The sequence below is a fragment of the Sarcophilus harrisii genome, chromosome X (genome assembly GCF_902635505.1).
Source record: "Sarcophilus harrisii chromosome X, mSarHar1.11, whole genome shotgun sequence".
NCBI classification, from domain to species: Eukaryota; Metazoa; Chordata; class Mammalia; order Dasyuromorphia; family Dasyuridae; genus Sarcophilus; species Sarcophilus harrisii.
Window position 1 is genome coordinate 13,118,828 of NC_045432.1, and position 17,481 is coordinate 13,136,308.

Here is a 17,481-nt window from a genome sequence, read left to right on the forward strand (position 1 = left end):
CAAGCAGACAGAAGGCTGGAGGCTGAAGGCTAGAGCACAAGGCAGGTTCATCCCATCTCACACCATCTTGGGGGCAGGCTGTCCTCCTTCGCTTCTCCACTGAAACCAAGATCCAGAAGGTCTCCAGAAAACTAGCTGAGCCTCAAGTGAAAGAGATAGGACTTTGAAGGAGACAATAAAGGATTTAGACTTTAACACCTGGCTGCACTTGTGGTGATTACTGAACTGAAACGAAGGCTGTCTCCAGAGACCCCAAGAAAACCTCAGCACAGAACATTACATTTTAGAGAGAACACTACATTTTAGCACCTGAACGTGGGATCAAGAATCTTCATTTGTGACCCAGAAATTAGGTTGAGTACAAAAATAGACAAGGAAACTTTGTTAAAGGGCTAAGGTAGTACTTCAGCTAAAATGGGACAGATGTTTAGAAAGCAGCCTTCTTTTCCAATTCAAGGAAAATATGAAGAGCGCATTGTCAGACTTATGAAAAACCAAGGTTTGATTATCATTTGGGAGCAAATCACTGAACTTTTAGAAACTGTACAGTACACAGCTCCTTGGTTCTCTAAGGAAAAAGAATTGCACCCAGACGAGTGTAATTAGTAGGAGAGCAACTGTGTGAATACTACAGTGATAATGGACCTGACTCAATTTCCAAAGAAACACTTTATACATATAATTTAATACAACTGGCTTTAGGAAATTATATAAGTTATAGAATAAGGGAAAATAATAAAGAGCAGGAGAGAGAGGATCCAGATAAATTAGGTGAAAAGGATGAAGAATTAGACAAGCAAGGAGTTAAGTACAATTTAGAGTGTGATACTTCACGGCAGGAGAAATTAGGGCATTCCCCATCCCTTGACCTACCTCCCTCAATTAACCCTTCATGAGTAGAGGGAGAAGGAGGAGGGGAAGGGGCAATGACACAATCAGCATAACTTATGAAGCAGCCTATGACAAGATTACAAAAGACATTGGTTAAGGCTTAAAAAAAAGGACGGGATATATCTGATTTAATAAATGCATACCCTGTGATTGAAAAGCTTGACTCTTCAGGTCAACAAAGGAGAAGATATACTCCTTTTGAGCTGGAAAAAGTTAAGGATTTGAAAAAGGGTTGCACTCATTGTGGGGCTATATCGTCTTATGTTAAAATGTTACTAGAGAATTTGGCTTATGAAATTTTAACCCCCAGTGATTGGAAATCTATAGCAAGGACATGTTTAGAACCTGGACAAAACTTGTTGTGGCTTTCGGAATATAGTAAATTATGCAGGATACGAGCCCACCGAAATAGGCAAACTGGAGCTAACATACAAATCACCTTTGACCAACTAGCAGGTGAAGGTCAGTACGCAGACAATTCAGTACAGACTAATTAGCCCACAGCAGTGTATGAGCAAATTGCTACTGCTGCAATAAAAGCTTGGGGTTCCCTCCCAGGGAAAGATCAAGGGGAAGCCTTCACAAAAATAGAGCAAGGTCCCCATGAACCCTTTGCTGATTTTGTGGGACATCTGCAAAGAGCTGCCACAAGAACCAATGGAGAAAATGCAACTACAAGAATAATCATCAGACAACTGGCTAAGGAAAATGCCAATGAGGTTTGCAAAAGAATTATAAGAGGACTACACAAGGATGCTCCTTTAGAGGGGATCATAAGATGCTGTGCCACAGTGGGCACAAATGTTTATTATACCCAGACTATGATGAACATGGGAAGACAGGGTCCCTCTTGGCAAGGGACTTCTAGAGAGACTCATCAATGTTTTCAGTGTGGAAAAATTGGACATCTGAGAGCCCGATGTAGGGTTAGAGATAGAATGAGAAGACAGGGTGAGAGAGGCCCTAAAACCCTATGTCCAAAATGCAACCGAGATTATCATTAGGCCTCAGAATGTAGATTGACGCAAGGAAATGAGAGGCAGTGTCCAGCTTCAGGGCCCCAGGTGGGGCATGATGGCAGCCGAGGTTACACCTTTAGAAGTTCGGGACTCTGATGTGATCAATCAGCAAAAAAGCAATCAGATGGCAGAAAGGGATCACAACTGGGGAGAATACAGGCTTTTTAACCCAACAGAAGGGCAGTGTCCAGTGCAAGCAGCTTCAATATACTCTCCAGGTGATGTGGAGAGAAAGTGGAAAATAGAAGGGACTAGATAGGTTAACTGCTTGGGGGAAAGGGTTTGCTTGTATATCCACAGATGGAGAAGGAATCAGATGGGTGCCAATGAGCCGTATTCGCCTTGTCCATTGGAGAGAGACAGAGAGAAAAACCTAGAAACAAAGGAGAAGACCTAAAAAACATTTGACACTGAAAGAGCATGGCTGATAATGAGACTGTTAAAGAACTTTAAAACCAGCAGAGATGAAAAATTGTTGATAAAGACTATTTGCAGGACTTGAAAACCATCAGGAATCATTGGACTCCCTAACACATAATGAGACTATTGCAGGACTTCAAAACTTGTAGGAATTATTGGATTCCTGGCACATGAAGTTAATGAACAATAGATTCCTTTTGGACTATTTCTAGGACTCACGGACATGTATAATTCCTCAGGTTGATTCATGTTATTTGTCACATGACTACACAATAGTGTATTCCTGTACACAGTAGTGTAGTCACATGATTACACATATTGCTATGTGCTTAAGTAATTTATGTAATTTGTGTAATACCTCCCATATTGATGGATTTATGTGTACCTGTTTCAAGTGAGCCCCTTCAGAAACCCGCTAATGTGATTTGATTTCCCATTTCCTTTGGTGTTTTCATCTCCCTTCCTGAGACGTCAGGGAGAGCATGATCACCTCCTTTTATGGTGTTTTCACCCCTTTTTTGAGCAGTCAGGGAAGACATGATCATCTCTTTTTTTGTGGTTCTCACCTCCTTGAGAAGTCAGGGAGGTCATGACCACCTATGTTCTAAAACAAAAGAAAGCGGGAGATGTTATGAACCAGAATACTGAACTTGAAACAAAGGATTCTTACAAGGCACTAAGTCAGTGGAATTGATATAGACAATAGTTTTCTAATTTAGAATGGTTCCGTATGATTGATTTAATCCTATGAGGAGATGTGATGGGTCAGAACTTGAAACGAGGTACAAAGTGGAATTGAGGAGACAATGGTTAAATCTAGTTTAGCATTCATTTAATCCTACAACAAATAAAGGTTTCCTAGTGATGTAATGATTGGTTTGTACTCAGTGTACAGCATAAGCAAGTAGTTCTCAGGACCAAAAGGACAAGCGTACTAGAAGCTCTAGGAGGCTGAGACAGATTCATTCCATCTTCTACCTTTGTTGTGGCTGGAGGCTGAAGCACAAACCTTTGAAGTCAGGGAGATTCAGAAGCCAGAGAAGGTAGGCGGAACCTCTCTTGAAACCAAGCTCTCGGAACCAAGGAGAGAGCTAGGCCTCCAGAAAAACTAGCCCAGCCCCAACTGAAGGACTTTGAAAGAGACAATCAAGGATTTGGACTTTAACCCCTGTCTACTCGTGTGGTGATTACTGAACTGAAAGGAAGGCTGCTCCCAGAGACCCTAAGAAAACCTCAACAGAGAACATTACATTTTAGAGAGAATATTACATTCCTGGGACATCTAATTTGAAATAGGCAATTGGTGATGTGGGACTGCAGCTCTCCCTTCCACCTCTCAGGTATTAGGGACAACACACCCCTCAATCTGGAAAATTCTCATAAAAATTTTGGCCCTCTCTTCTTACCAGTGAAGAAGCCGAAATTATTATGGCATTAAAAGACAAAATGTGCTGATACCATACAATACCATACAAATATTTTATGCATTTCTGAGTTTCTAAACTTTTTTGGTGTTGTCTGCAGTTCGTGCAAAACTCCTTTAATTTCTAATGCTGGCTAATGATATATTAAAACCATGATGGGGAAAGTCTTGATGTGGAAGGGATTGAATAATTGTATAGATTTGGGAGTCATCCAAATGGAGGTAATAGTTAAATCCAAGGTACTGATGGGGTCATTAAAGAAGAAAAAAGAGAGGAAAAGAGGACTAGAGGAAATTGTCAAATATAACAGAGAGCTTGAGAAAGGTTAGGACTGAGAAAAGATTGAGCAATTAAGAGGCCATTGGGTCTTTTGAACCAAAGAGTCCACTATTAGAAATATACCTGAAAAAGGTCCCCATATGAACCAAAGAGAGGATCTATATATATACTGAAAATTTATAGCAGCATTTTTGGTTGTAGCAGATGGCCAGAGATAGGGGAGCAACTAAAGAAATTGTGGTTCAGGGAGGTGATAGACAGTTCCTGGCCTATAAGAAATGAGGAATATGATGATTATAGAAAAGCATAAAAAATGTATATGAACTGATGAAGAGGGAAGTAAACAGAGCCAAGGAAGCAATATATACTATGAATGCAATAATGCAAACAGAAAAAACAACCACAAAATAATCTAAAATGAATGTTGTCAAATTACAAAAGAACATGCTGGGAATGGAAGAAAAGATATGGGAAGACATCCCCACCCCTAATCCTTGGCAGAGGCAGGATGTGCACAGGTGTGGCACATTGCACATATTTTCAGATTTTTTTCAATGGTTTGAAATGGATTGGTGTGGCTGGATTCTTTTTTCTCTTCCTCTTTAAAAAATATTCTGAATTATAATGGATAACTGGGAGGAGGATACTGGAAAAAAAAATTGTGATATAAAAGCAAAAAAACCAATATGTATTTAAAATAAACAAAAATAGCCAGTTCTCTCTCTGTCTCTCTCTGTCTCTCTGTCTTGGTTCTTTCTCTCTCTGTCTGTCTCTCTCTGTCTCTCTCTGTCTGTCTCTCTCTTTCTCTGTCTCAGTGGGATTAAGTGACTTGCAGAGGGTAACACAGCTAGTAACTGTCAATTGTCTGAGGTTGGATTTGGACTGAGACCAGACTCCTGATTCCAGAGTTGCTGCTCTATCCATCAAGATACCAAGTTGCTCTGAAATTTTTTTTAAGTCATCATTTTCCACAATTTGCCCATGAAAAGACTCTGTCCAGAGAAAGAACTAATAAAATGAGTTCAGATTGAAACTTTTTTCACTTTATTTTTCCTGCTTTTTTTTCCCTTTGTAACATGGCTAATATGGAAATGTTTTGCATGACTTCACATGTATAATGAGTATCATTTTGCTTGCTTCTCAGTGGGTGGGGGAGGGATTGGAGGGAGAAAGTTTGGAACTTAAAATTTTAAAAAATGAACAATTAAATAAAACTAAAAGAAATTAGCAACTTTGGAAAGAACAGTTTCAGTTTGGTGTAGAAGTCAGAATACAAATTTCAAAGGACTGAAGAATGAGAGGAGAGGAAGTACAGTAGCTTTTTAAAGGAGTTTGGCTGAGAAAGGAAGGAAAGATATAAGATGATAGCTTTAAGAAACGGCTGTCTAGGAAAGACTTTTTGTAAAGACATTTAGAACTCTTTTTTAAAAAATCAAATTTCAACTCTTCTAAAGACATTAGTTGAACTTCTGCCCAAGCTGTGTTTTGCTTTGAGGCTTTGCTTGCAAATATTTTAGTCATTCTCTTTTTCTCAGTTTGTGTCTTGAATGCCCCTGTCACCATAATAGCTTATGGTGGGATTTGTTTGCCCATTCTTCTTGACTTCAGACCTTATATTAAAGTTGGACTCTGTGTGCTTCTAGAAGGTGCGATGCAGCTTTTTTGGGGTGCTGAGTGTTGTGCTATTTCAGGATCGAAAGGACAGCTCAGGCTAGGTATCTTCGGGCTTTCAGTGCTCCCAAAGTGGTCTGATCTGGGGGAAAATCTGTTTGCTCCCCTTGTGTGAGTTCTGCAAGTTCCTGACCTGGGTTTGGGTCTGAGCAACAGGTCTGTGTGCTTGCTGTTATGGGCCAGAACTCTGTACTTGAAATAAGGATTCTTACAAGGTTAACCCGGTGGAATCGAGGAGACAATGGTTATCTAGTTTAGCATGGTGACTAATAGTTTTCTACTTCATTATGATTGGTTTAATCTTACAACAAATAATGGTTCCCTGGTGATATAATGATTGGTTTATATTCAGTATACTGAATATATGATGAATATAGCTTGCCCCATTGGGAGTTTCAGTAGACTAATATTGGACTATTAGGCAGCTGGCAGCTTTCCTATAGACTTCTCCTTGCTCTGAAAAACCTACCTTAGTGATTTACAAAATTCAAACTGAGGCAAGAAACTGGAGACTGAGTGGATGTCCATCAGTGGGAGAATGGCTGACTAAGTTATGGTATCTGAGTGTTATGGAATATTATTGTTCTGTAAGAAATGAGCAGGATGATTTTAGAGAGGCCTGGACTGATGTTAAGTGAAATGAGCAGAACCAGGAGATCATTATACATGGCAAGGACAAGATTATACAATGATCAATTCTGATGGACGTGGCTCCTTCCAGCAATGAGATGATCCAGACCAGTTTCAGTGATCTTCTGATGGAGAGAGCCATCTGCACCCAGAGGGGACTGTGGGAACTGAGTGTGGATCACAACATAGCATTCTCATTCTCTCTGTGTTGCTTGCTTGCATTTTGTTTTCTTTCTCAGTTTTTTCCTTTTTGATCTGATTTTTCTTGTGCGGCAAGAGAATTGTATAAATATGTGTATATTATATATATATATATATATATATAATATATATATATATATATATTGGATCTAACATATATTTTAACGTGTTTAACATATTTTGGATTGCTTGCCATCTAGGGGAGGGGGTGAGGGGAAGGAGGGGGAAAGTTGGAACAGAAGGTTTTGCAAGGGTCAATGTTGAAAAATTATCCATGCATATGCTTTGAAAATATAAAACTTTAATAATAATAATAATAATAATAAAAGATAGATGCCAAGAAAAAAATCAATTCAAACTGAACTGGAGGCTGGAGCTGAGACCTTGCTCTGCTCCTGGGCTCTGAGCCACACAGATGCTGCTGGCTTCTGAACACATTCCTCTCTTGGTGTACAGCATAAAGCCCAAGACCTCTCCTCAAAGTGGAACACAACCCCTAGGCACGAGGCAGTTCTCTTTTTAAGTCTGCCCTTATCTCTGGCCCCAAACTGGGTAACTGAATGATAGAGCTGTCAGTTGGCACCTGTTCCCACTTAATGTACAAGTTTAGACCCCTCTGTGCTGGGACTTATGCAGCCCCTCCCTGCCTTGGAATGCTCCGTTCTGTAGGGTGTGTTTCTGGCCAGATCCAGTGCTTAATGTCCGAAGACTTCTCTATCTGTTTCTCTTTGCTGACCTGGACTGGAAAAATGACTCACTATGATTTTTTCTTGGATTTTCTGATCAGGATTTGGTCTGGTGTGTTTTCTAAATATGTTTAGAGGAAGGGTTTTGGTTCGTTGGTTTTGTGCTTTTTCAGGTTTTTTGGTTTGTTTAAGGGGAGTGGGTGTGGGTGTGGAGCTGACAGTACTTTTCCCTGAAACTACCATCTTGGCTCCACCTAATGAAGGCTTTTTAAGGATGATGGGGGACTTGGGCTTGTTTGTAGCTGGCAGGGGAAGAGCCAACTGATAGGCAGAGGCTGAAGATTTGAGAAAGCTGGACAGTGATGAGGGATGCACCTGATGGAGAAGATGGGAGTAAATAAGGTCAAATGTACTATTGGAGAATTATCTTGGGCCAAGAGAAGGGCCATAACTGTCCAAGACTGAGGGAAAGGAGAATGGAGGAGATAAGGGATTTGGAGATGATAAGAATGGAAGAGAGGGAGTTCCTGCACAAAGCCCTCAGTTTCCTCAGGCAAGTAAAAGGTAAGCTGAGAGAGTGGGGTGAGGGGGAGGCAGCGAAGGTTGGAGAGAAGAGAGGGTTTAAAATGGATACTTAAGGGGAGAGATAAGGGGGCAGCTAGGTAGCACAGTCTTGGAGTCGGGAGGAACACACTTCAATTCCAGCCTCAAGATACATACTTCTATGACTCTGGGCAAGTCACTTAATCCTGATTGCCACCCAAAAAGGGTCGGGGGAGAAATCAATTCACAAAGAAATAAAAGGACTGCCCTGCTGTGGTGGAGGCTGGTGACATGTATTTATAAGGTGCCCACTCAGCTGTAAGATTTGGGAACAGAAGAGGTAGATAAACCAAACAATCCCCTGTGAGGTTGGTCCAGATAAGAATGTTGATAGGGCAAAGGAGGAAGGAATTCCAGAACAGAGGGCAGTTTAGAGGAGAAATGGCTAATTCTTGGGATGAGAATGGAGAAAGGAGAGTGAACGGGGCCCATGGCCTGAGGAAGTTGTCAGGGTTGGAGAAACTGGACGAATTGGTGGGAGTGAAAAATAAGACTTGGGAGGGTTGAAGCGTGGACAGACGCAGGACGATAGGAAGTTATGAGGAGCTAGGGGAATGCCAGAATCTCTATTTAGGGAAGTGGAATACTTATAGGGAGTGATGAAATGGTGATCTCTGGGCTCCAGTGGAGGGAAGGAGACTCATGGATTTTAAAGAGGCTGAGGAACTGAGGTGTGGTCCACATGGATGTTAAAGTCCCCTAGTATAAAGTCAGAAGTTGGGGAAGAGAGGCAAAAGGCAAGCTGGGATAGTGACTTCCTTGAGAAAGAATGGGGAATGCCCCGGGGTTGGCGAACCATAACTACCATTATTAGATTGGGTGGTAAATTTTGATTCAGAGAACTTCGGAACATAGAAGATTGATGAGTGAAGGGGGAGAAGCAAACATCTGGGAGTGAGAGTGGGAAACCAAGAGCATTCTGACATCCCGCTCCAGGACTAGTGTGCCAGGGGTATGTATAAGACAAGGGACCAGCAGTGCTGTAGGGGAGAGTGGGGGATAGTGTTATCGGAAGGGAGCAAGGGCTCAGTGAGTCTCAGATAATAGAAGAAAGGAATGTCAGAGAAAGAAGTCCAGGAGAAAGAGAAATCTGCTTACTATGGAACAAGAATTTCAAAGGGCATCGTAGAAGGATAGGCAACCAAAAAGCTATCAACCTGTGCATACTCTTTGATCCAGCAGTGTTTCTACTGGACCTGTATCCCAAAGAGATCATAAATAAGGAGAAAGAACCCTGAGCAAAAGTGTTTGTGGCAGCTCTTTTTCTAGTGGCAAAGAACTGGAAACTGAGTGGCTGCCCAGCAGCTGGAAAATGGCTGAATAAGTTATGGTATATGAATGGTAGGGAATATTACTGTTCTGTAAGAAATGACCAGCAGGATGACTTCAGAGAGGCCTGGAGAGACTTACACGAACTGATGCTGGGGGAAATGAGCAGGACCAGGAGATCGTTATACAAGGCAACAGCAAGATTATACAATGATCAATTCTGATGGATGTGGCTCTTCTCAACAATGAGATGATTCAGGGAAATCCCAATAAACTGGGGATGGAGAGTGCAACCTGCATCCAAAGAGAGGGGACTGAATGTGGAGCACAACAGAATATTTTCACCTTTTTTTATTATTGTTTGCTCGCTCGTTTTTCTTATCTTTTTCCCCTTTTGATCTGATTTTTCTTGTGTAGCATGACAAATGCAGAAAGATGTATAGAAGAAATGCACATGTTTACCATATATTGGATTACTTGCTTTCTAGGGGAGGGGGAAGAGGGAAGCAAGGAAGAAAAGTTTGGAACACGAGGTTTTGCAAGGATGAATATAGAAAACTATCTTTACATGTATTAAAAAAAAAAGCTATTATTATATTTTAAAAAGTGATATCCTTGCTGGGGGGAGAAAAAGAAGAGCAGGCAAAGTTTCAGTAGGACAAAGCAGGGATAGAATTGAGGATAGAAAAGATAGAAAAGGAAGGGGATGAAAATAGTTTTCTCCTAAATGGTGGTAATTGAAATAAAGGAAAAGGAGAAGTCATAGGGATCACAGCAGTTGATAGGTGAATAGTGAAGCCCACAGTCTCCAAAGAGCCTTGTGGAGGGAGCTCAGGCAGCCCTGGGTCTGCCTCTGTACTGAGGTGGCTGGTGGAAGGGGGAGTGAAATGATAGAGATAGGTGAGTAGTACCCTCTTCCACAGCTGGCAAAGGGTTGGCATGGTTTAGACTTGGCTTCTGCCAGGGCCTGAGGGGTGTAAGTGTTCTTCCTTCTTTCTACTAGATACTCTGGCAGAAGGAATGTGTGTGTATGTGTGTGTGTGTGTGTGTGTGTGTGCGCGCACATGCTTGAGCCCCATCTATTGAATTAAATCAAACAAGCTAGAGCAGAGCTTCTCAAACTTTTGTTTTTCTTTTTTGCCTCAGCACCCCTTTCCATTCTTAAAAGTTACTGAAGATCCAAGGGCTTCCTGTCTATTGCTATTTACCATATTAGAAATTAAAACTGTTAGCATTGAAGAAAACATTTTGTCTTCAGTAGTGTTTTATTTTTCCAAATACACATGAAGATTGGCTGGCATTCATTTTTGTAAGATTTTGTGTTCCAAACTTTTCCTCCCTCCTTCCCTCCCTTCCCTTCCCTTCCCTGGACAACAAACAATCTGATATGTTAAACATGTACAATCCTTTTAAACCTATTTGTCATGTTGTTCAAGAAAAATCAGACAGAAAGGGGAAAAAACAGGAGAAAGAAAAAGCAAAGTAAACAAAAAAGGTGAAAATAGTATGCTTCCATTCACATTCAGTCTCCATCGTTCTCTCTTCAGATGTGGATGTCAATTTCCATCCTGAGTCTATTAGAATTGTCTTAGAGCTAAGTCCATCACAGCTGATCATTCCAAAATGTACTTTTTCATATGACTAATCATGGCTTTGATTGCTTCATCTGAAATCGGTTCTTATGTATTGACCATTTGTCACTTGGGGATTGACTCGTATTTTTATAAATTTGTCTCAGTTCTCTATATATTTGAGAAATGAGACCTTTATCAGAGAAACTTGCTGTATAATATTTTTCACAGTTATAACTCTCCATCTTATTTCCCTCTGCTTATCCTTCTTTCTCTCCTTTCATTCTGTCCATCCTCAAGTGTTTTGCTTCTGACTGCCACCTTCCTAATCCTCCCTTTTATCAGACCCCTTACCCCTTTCTTTTGTCTCCTTCCCCCTCCTACTTTCCTATAAAGTAAGATATATTTCTATACCCAACTGAGATTTACTCCCTATATGAGCTAATTCTGATAAGTAAGGTTAACTCCCTCCCCATCTTCCCCTCTATTATAAAAACCCTTTCATGCCTCTTTTATGTCAGAAAATTTACCTCATTCTACTTCTCCCTTTCCCCTTTTCCCAGTGCATTCTGCTTTCTCACTCCTTCACTTAATTTTTTAGATATCCTCCCATCATGTTCAGCTCACACCTGTGCCCTCTGTCTATGTATGCTCCTTCTAATTGCCCTGATAATAAGAACTCTTAGGAGTAACAAATATCATCTTCCCCTGTAGGAATGTAAACAGTTTAACTTTATTGGATCCCTTATGATTTCTCTTTCCTTTTATCTTTTTCTGTTTCTCTTGAGTCTTGTATTTGAAAGTGAATTTTTTTTTTATTCAGCTCTCCTCTTTTCATCAGGAATGCTTGAAAGTCCTCTATGTAATTGAATATCAATTTTCTCCCTGAAAGATTATATTCATTTTTTCCTGGAGAGGTGATTCTTGGTTGTAATCCTAGCTCCTTTGTCCTCTGGAATGTCAAAATTTTCCCCAATTTTCTAATTTTTTTGCACTTAATAGTATTGTATTTTGAAAATTACATATAAAGATAGGTTTTTTATTAAAGCTTTTTATTTTCAAAACATATGCACAGATCATTTGACAACATTGCCCCTTGCATAGCCTTGTGGTCCAAAGTTTCCCCTCCTTCTCCACCCCCTCCCCTAGATGGCAAGCAATCCAATATGTTATACATCTTAGAATATATGTTAAATCCAATATATGTAAACATATTTGTACGATTATCTTGCTGCACAAGAAAAATCAGATAAAAAAGAAAAGAAAATGAACAAGAAAACTCAATGCAAGTAAACAACAACAAAGAGTGAGAATGCTATGTTGTGATCCACACTCAGTTCCCACAGCTCTCTATCTGGGTGTAGATGTTTCTCTTCATCACAAGATCATTGGAAGTGGTCTCAATCATCTCATGATTGAGAAGAGCCACGCCCATCAGAACTGATAGTCGTATAGTCTTGTTGTTGCTGTGTATAATCATCTCCTGGTTCTGCTCATCTCACTCGACATCAGTTCCTGTAAGTCTCTCCAGGTCTCTCTGAAATCATCCTGTTGGTCATTTCTTACCGAACAATAATATTCCATAACATTCATATACCACAATTTACCCAACCATTCTCCAATTGATGGGCATCCACTCAGTTTCCAGTTTCTGGCCACTACAAACAGGGCCGCCACAAACATTTTAGCACGTACAAGTCCCTTTCCCTTCTTTAGTATCTCTTTGGGATATAAGCCCAGTAGTAACACTGCTGGGTCAACTGTGCAAAGGGTATACACAGTTTGATACTTTTTTGAGCATAGTTCCAACTTGCTCTCCAGAAGGACTGAATCTGTTTACGATTCCAACAATGTATCGGTGTCCCAGTTTTCCCACATCCCCTCCAACATTCCTCCTTATCTTTTCCTGGCATCCTAGCTAATCTGAGAGGTGTGTAGTGGTATCACAGAGTTGTCTTACTTTGCATTTCTCTGATCAATAGTGATTTAGAACATCTTTTCATATGACTACAAATGGTTTTCATTTCTTCATCTGAAAACTGTCTGTTCATATCCTTTGACCATTTAGCAATTGGAGAATGGCTTGATTTCTTATAAATTTGAGTCAATTCTCTATGTATTTTAGAAATGAGGCCTTTATCAGAACCTTTGAATGTAAAAATGATTTCTCAATTTATTGCTTCCCTTCTAATCTTGTTCGCATCACTTTTGTTTGTTCAAAAACTTTTTAGCTTAATATAATCAAAATTATCTATTTGATGTTCAGTTATGAGTTTCAGTTCTTCTTTGGACACAGGTTTCTTGCTTCTCCACAGATCTCAGAGGTAAACTATATCATATGTGCCTCTAATTTGCTTATAATATTACTCTTTATGTCTAAATCATGAACCCATTTTGTCTTTATCTTGGTAATATGACATTAGGTGCAAGCCAATGCCTAGTTTCTGGTATACTAGTTTCCAATTTTCCCAGCAGTTTTTGTCAAATAGTGAGTTCTCATCCCCAAATCTGGAGTCTTTGGATTTGTAAAAACACTAGATTGCTATAGTTACTGACTATTTTGTCCTGTGATCCTAACCTATTTCATCAATCATTTCCTCTATTTCTTGGCCAGTGTCAAATGGTTTTGATGACCATTGCTTTATAATATAGTTTCAGATCTGGCACAGCTAGGCCACCATCATTGGCATTTTGTTTCACTTGAAATTCTTGAACTTTTGCTCTTCCAGATGAATTTTGTTATTAGTTTTTTCTAGATCGGTAAAATAATTTCTTGGGAGTTTGATTGGTATCACACTGAATAAGTAGCTTAATTTAGGTAGTATTGTCATTGTTATTATATTGGCTTGGCCTGCTCATGAGCTTTTGATATTTTTCCAAGACATTCGATCTGACTTTATTTGTGGGGAAAGTGTTTTGTAATTGTGTTCATAATGTTCTTGACTTTGCCTTGGCAGACAGATTCCCAAATATTTTATATTGTCAACAGTTATTTTCAATGGAATTTCTCTTTGTATCTCTTGCTGCTGGACTTTATTGGTAATATATAAAATGCTGATGAGTTATGTGGATTTAGTTTGTATTCTGCAACTTGGCTAAAGCTGTGAATTGTTTCTAGTAGTTTTTTAGTTGAGTCTCTGGGATTCTCTAAGAATAGTGTCATATCATCTGCAAAGAGTGATAATTTGGTTTCCTCATTACCTACTATAATTTCTTTAATCTTAAAGAGAGTTTTCAACATTCACTTTTATAAGATTTTGAGTTCCAATTTTTTTTCTCCCTCCCTCCCCTTTTCCCCTTCCCAAGATGGCAAGCAATCTGATATAGGTTATACGTGTACAATCATGTTAAACACATTTCCACATTAGTCATGTTGTGAAAGAAGAATCAGAACAAAAGGGAAAAAACCACAAGGAAGAAAAAAAAAAAAAGAAAAAAGTGAAACTAGTTTGCTTCAATCTACATTCATACTTTTCCTCTGGATACAGATAGCATTTTCAATCACGAGTCTTTTGAAATTGTTTTAGATCTTTGTATTGCCGGAAATAGAGAGCTAAATCTATCAAAAGTTAATCATCATACAATGTTGCTGTTACTGTGCACAATGTTCTCCTGATTCTGCTTACTTTACTTAATATCAATTCCTATAAATCTTTCCATATTTTTCTGAAATCTGCCTGCTCATCAGAGCAATGCAAATTAAAATAACTCTGTGGTACCACCTCAAACCTGTCAGATTGGCTAATATGACAGAAAAGGAAAATGATAAATTTTGGAGAGGATATGAGAAAATTAAAACACAAATGCATTATTGATGGAGTTGTAAACTGATCCAATCAATCATTCTGGAGAACCAGAAACACCACTATTAAATCTGTATCCAAAGAGATCATAAAAAAGGGAAAAGAACCCAGGTGTCCAAAAATATTTATAGCAACTCTTTTTGTGATGGCAAAAATTAGAAATTGAGAGGATGCCCATCAATTAGGGAATGGCAGAACAAGTTGAGGTTTATGAATGTAATGGAATACTATTGTGTTGTAAGAAATGATGAACAGGCAGATTTCAGAAAAACCTGGGAAGATTTATCTGAACTAATGATGAATGAAGTAAGAAGAACTAATTTCCTAATTTTTAAAGAATCATTTTTTTTTATTGAGCTTTTGTCATCTCCCTTTCCATCTGATATATTCTACTTTTTAAAGAGTTCTTTTCTTCAGTGAATATTTGTCTATCTTTCCCCATATGGCCAATTCTAATTTTTAAGGAATTATTTTCTTCACTGAGCTTTTGTACCTTCTTTTCCATTTGACCAATTTGATTTTTTTAAGGAGTTCTCTGCAGTAGATTTTTGCGCCTCATTTTCTTCAGTGTTTTTTTGTGCCTCCTTTACCAAGCAGTTGACTTGCATGGTTTCACGGTTCATGGTTTTCTTGTATCACTTTCATTTCTTTCCCCAATTTTTCTGCTACCTGTCTTATTTGATTTTTAAAATCCTGTTTGAGCTCTTTCAAGAATTTTTTGGGGCGTGATACGAACTCACATTTTTCATTGAGGCTTTCGATGTAGTAGTTTTGACTTTGTTGCCTTCTAAATCTGTGTTTTGAGCTTCCCTGTCACCATAGAAACTTTCTATATTCAGGTTTTCTTTGTTTATTTGCTCATTTTTCCAGCCTATTTCTTGACTTTTAACTCTATGTGAAAGTTGGGCTCTGCTCATAGGGTGGAGGAAGCACTGTCCTAAGTTTCAAGGTTTTTTTGTGCAGCTGTTTTTAGAGTTAGTTCTGGGGAGGGGGGGGGGTCTGTAAGTTTTCACTTTTTCCAAGGTGGAGAGTTGTGTTTACTATTCTTCTGACCTATTCTCTGGTCTGAGGACAATCACAAGCATTCTTTTCCACCCTGAAATTGTGACCAGGGTCCCAAGTTCTGATGCACTAGTGTTCCTTCTTGCCCTAGGACTGAACCAGCTCCTCATATGGGCAATGTAACAGAGTCCTACCAGAAAAGGAACCCCTATAATCTCCTTCTGACCAGTTGTCTGATCTCCTTACCATCTGTGGGCTGAGAGCTTTGGAAACTGTTGCTGCTGATTCAGTTTTCCCAAAGCCTACTGTTGGCTTGCCAAGAGATCCACTCTCACGCTCTTGCAATGGACTTTTCCTGCTGATTTTCTGAGTTGTCTTGGGCTGGAAAATTGTTTTGCCCCGTCTTTTGTGGCTTCTGCCACCACAGAATTCATTTTGAGGCATTATTTGAAAGTTGTTTGGATGGGAATTTGGGAGAGCTCAGGCAAGTCCCTCACTTTTTCCTGCCATTTTGGTTCCACCCTTGGAGGAGCATTTTAATAGGCAAATAATGTCTTAGTGTTATGTGAAACTCATTTTGACTTTTCCAGTTCCATGAAAAGATCTTAGGAACCCTCTGGAGCCCAAGAATCACTCTTTGGAGAATTGCTGATTTGAGGAATCAGATAGAGAAGGAATAGAATGCTCCTGGTTATTGGATACAATGAAATAACATTACATAAGAAATATTCTGGGATTCGTCGAGTACACTTAGTCATGTCCAAAGGGGCTTTTAAATTCATTTTAATTCTCGAATTCTAATGTCCACCTGGGAGAGGAAAGTTCTGTGACCCATGAGTTTATGGCATAAGTTGCCACCTGTGCTCTATAAGCTTGAGGCTATTTTCCCCTGGATTCTATCTGGTACAGGTGTGAAAATGACACAGTTTGGGGGGAAAGATAATTCATATCCATTTGTTATTACCATGACATCTCAGTAAATACTACAAACTGAAATCTCAGTAAGATTGTCTGGCTAATTGGCAATCGCTGGGAGCAGCACACCGGTGGGGCCTTATGAGCTATATAGTGTTAATAAAATCATGTCCCTAGTACCGAGAGAGGAGAAGTAGCATATGTGATCTGGAGACCTGAGAAGTAGGGGTTGGGAATGTAGCCCCACGGCCTCTCCACCTTCTTGAATTTTTATCATGGAATGGAGAGGGCTTTTCCATCCCAGTGGTTAAGCCTTCTAATTCTGAGTCAGACAAGAAGGAGCTCTCTTTTGAATGAGAGGGGCTTATGGTGGAAAAATACACACTCTTCTGTCCTTTGCCCTAGAGGAAGAAGGCCCTTCATTATAGAAATAACATTACAGAAAGCACTTCACAAACTTCAAGGCACTACATAAATGCTAGCTGTTCTCATCTGCAGTGGCAGATCAGAGAATTGAGGGCTGAAAGGCAACTGGGAGCTCATGGAATCTGACTCGCTCGTTTTACAGGTGGGAAAGCTGAAGTCCAGGGAGCAGTTATTCCCAGTCCCTTTCCCAACCTATCGACCAGGAATTTTATCTCCTTAAAATCTTAGATTTCCAGAAGAAAACAGAATCCATAATATCCTAATCTTCCTCATGTCTCCTCAAGCTGTGACGTGGCTTGCTTGATTTAACTTCAAGGAAGAAAGATTTTTATTTTCATTCGGAAACTCTGTACAGTGCCTTTGAGGGCCTTTCCCTTTTTAGTTGAATGATCCTTTTGTTTGGCTGTCTCCGAAATGGGATCACAGGAAGAAATGTCCAACTCCTTTTATTTTCCAGAGGAGGAAATTGAGGCTCAGGGAAGGAAAGTGATTTGCCAAAGGACTGACATAGAACTCTAGATCTAGAACCGGGAGGGACATGAGAGGCCATTTAGTTCTACCTCATTTTACAGGGACGGAAACTGAGACCCAGAGGTGCAAGGTCTCACAACCACTAAGTATTTTGGGCAGAATTTGAACTCAAGTGTAAATTCACCATTATTATTTGTTGA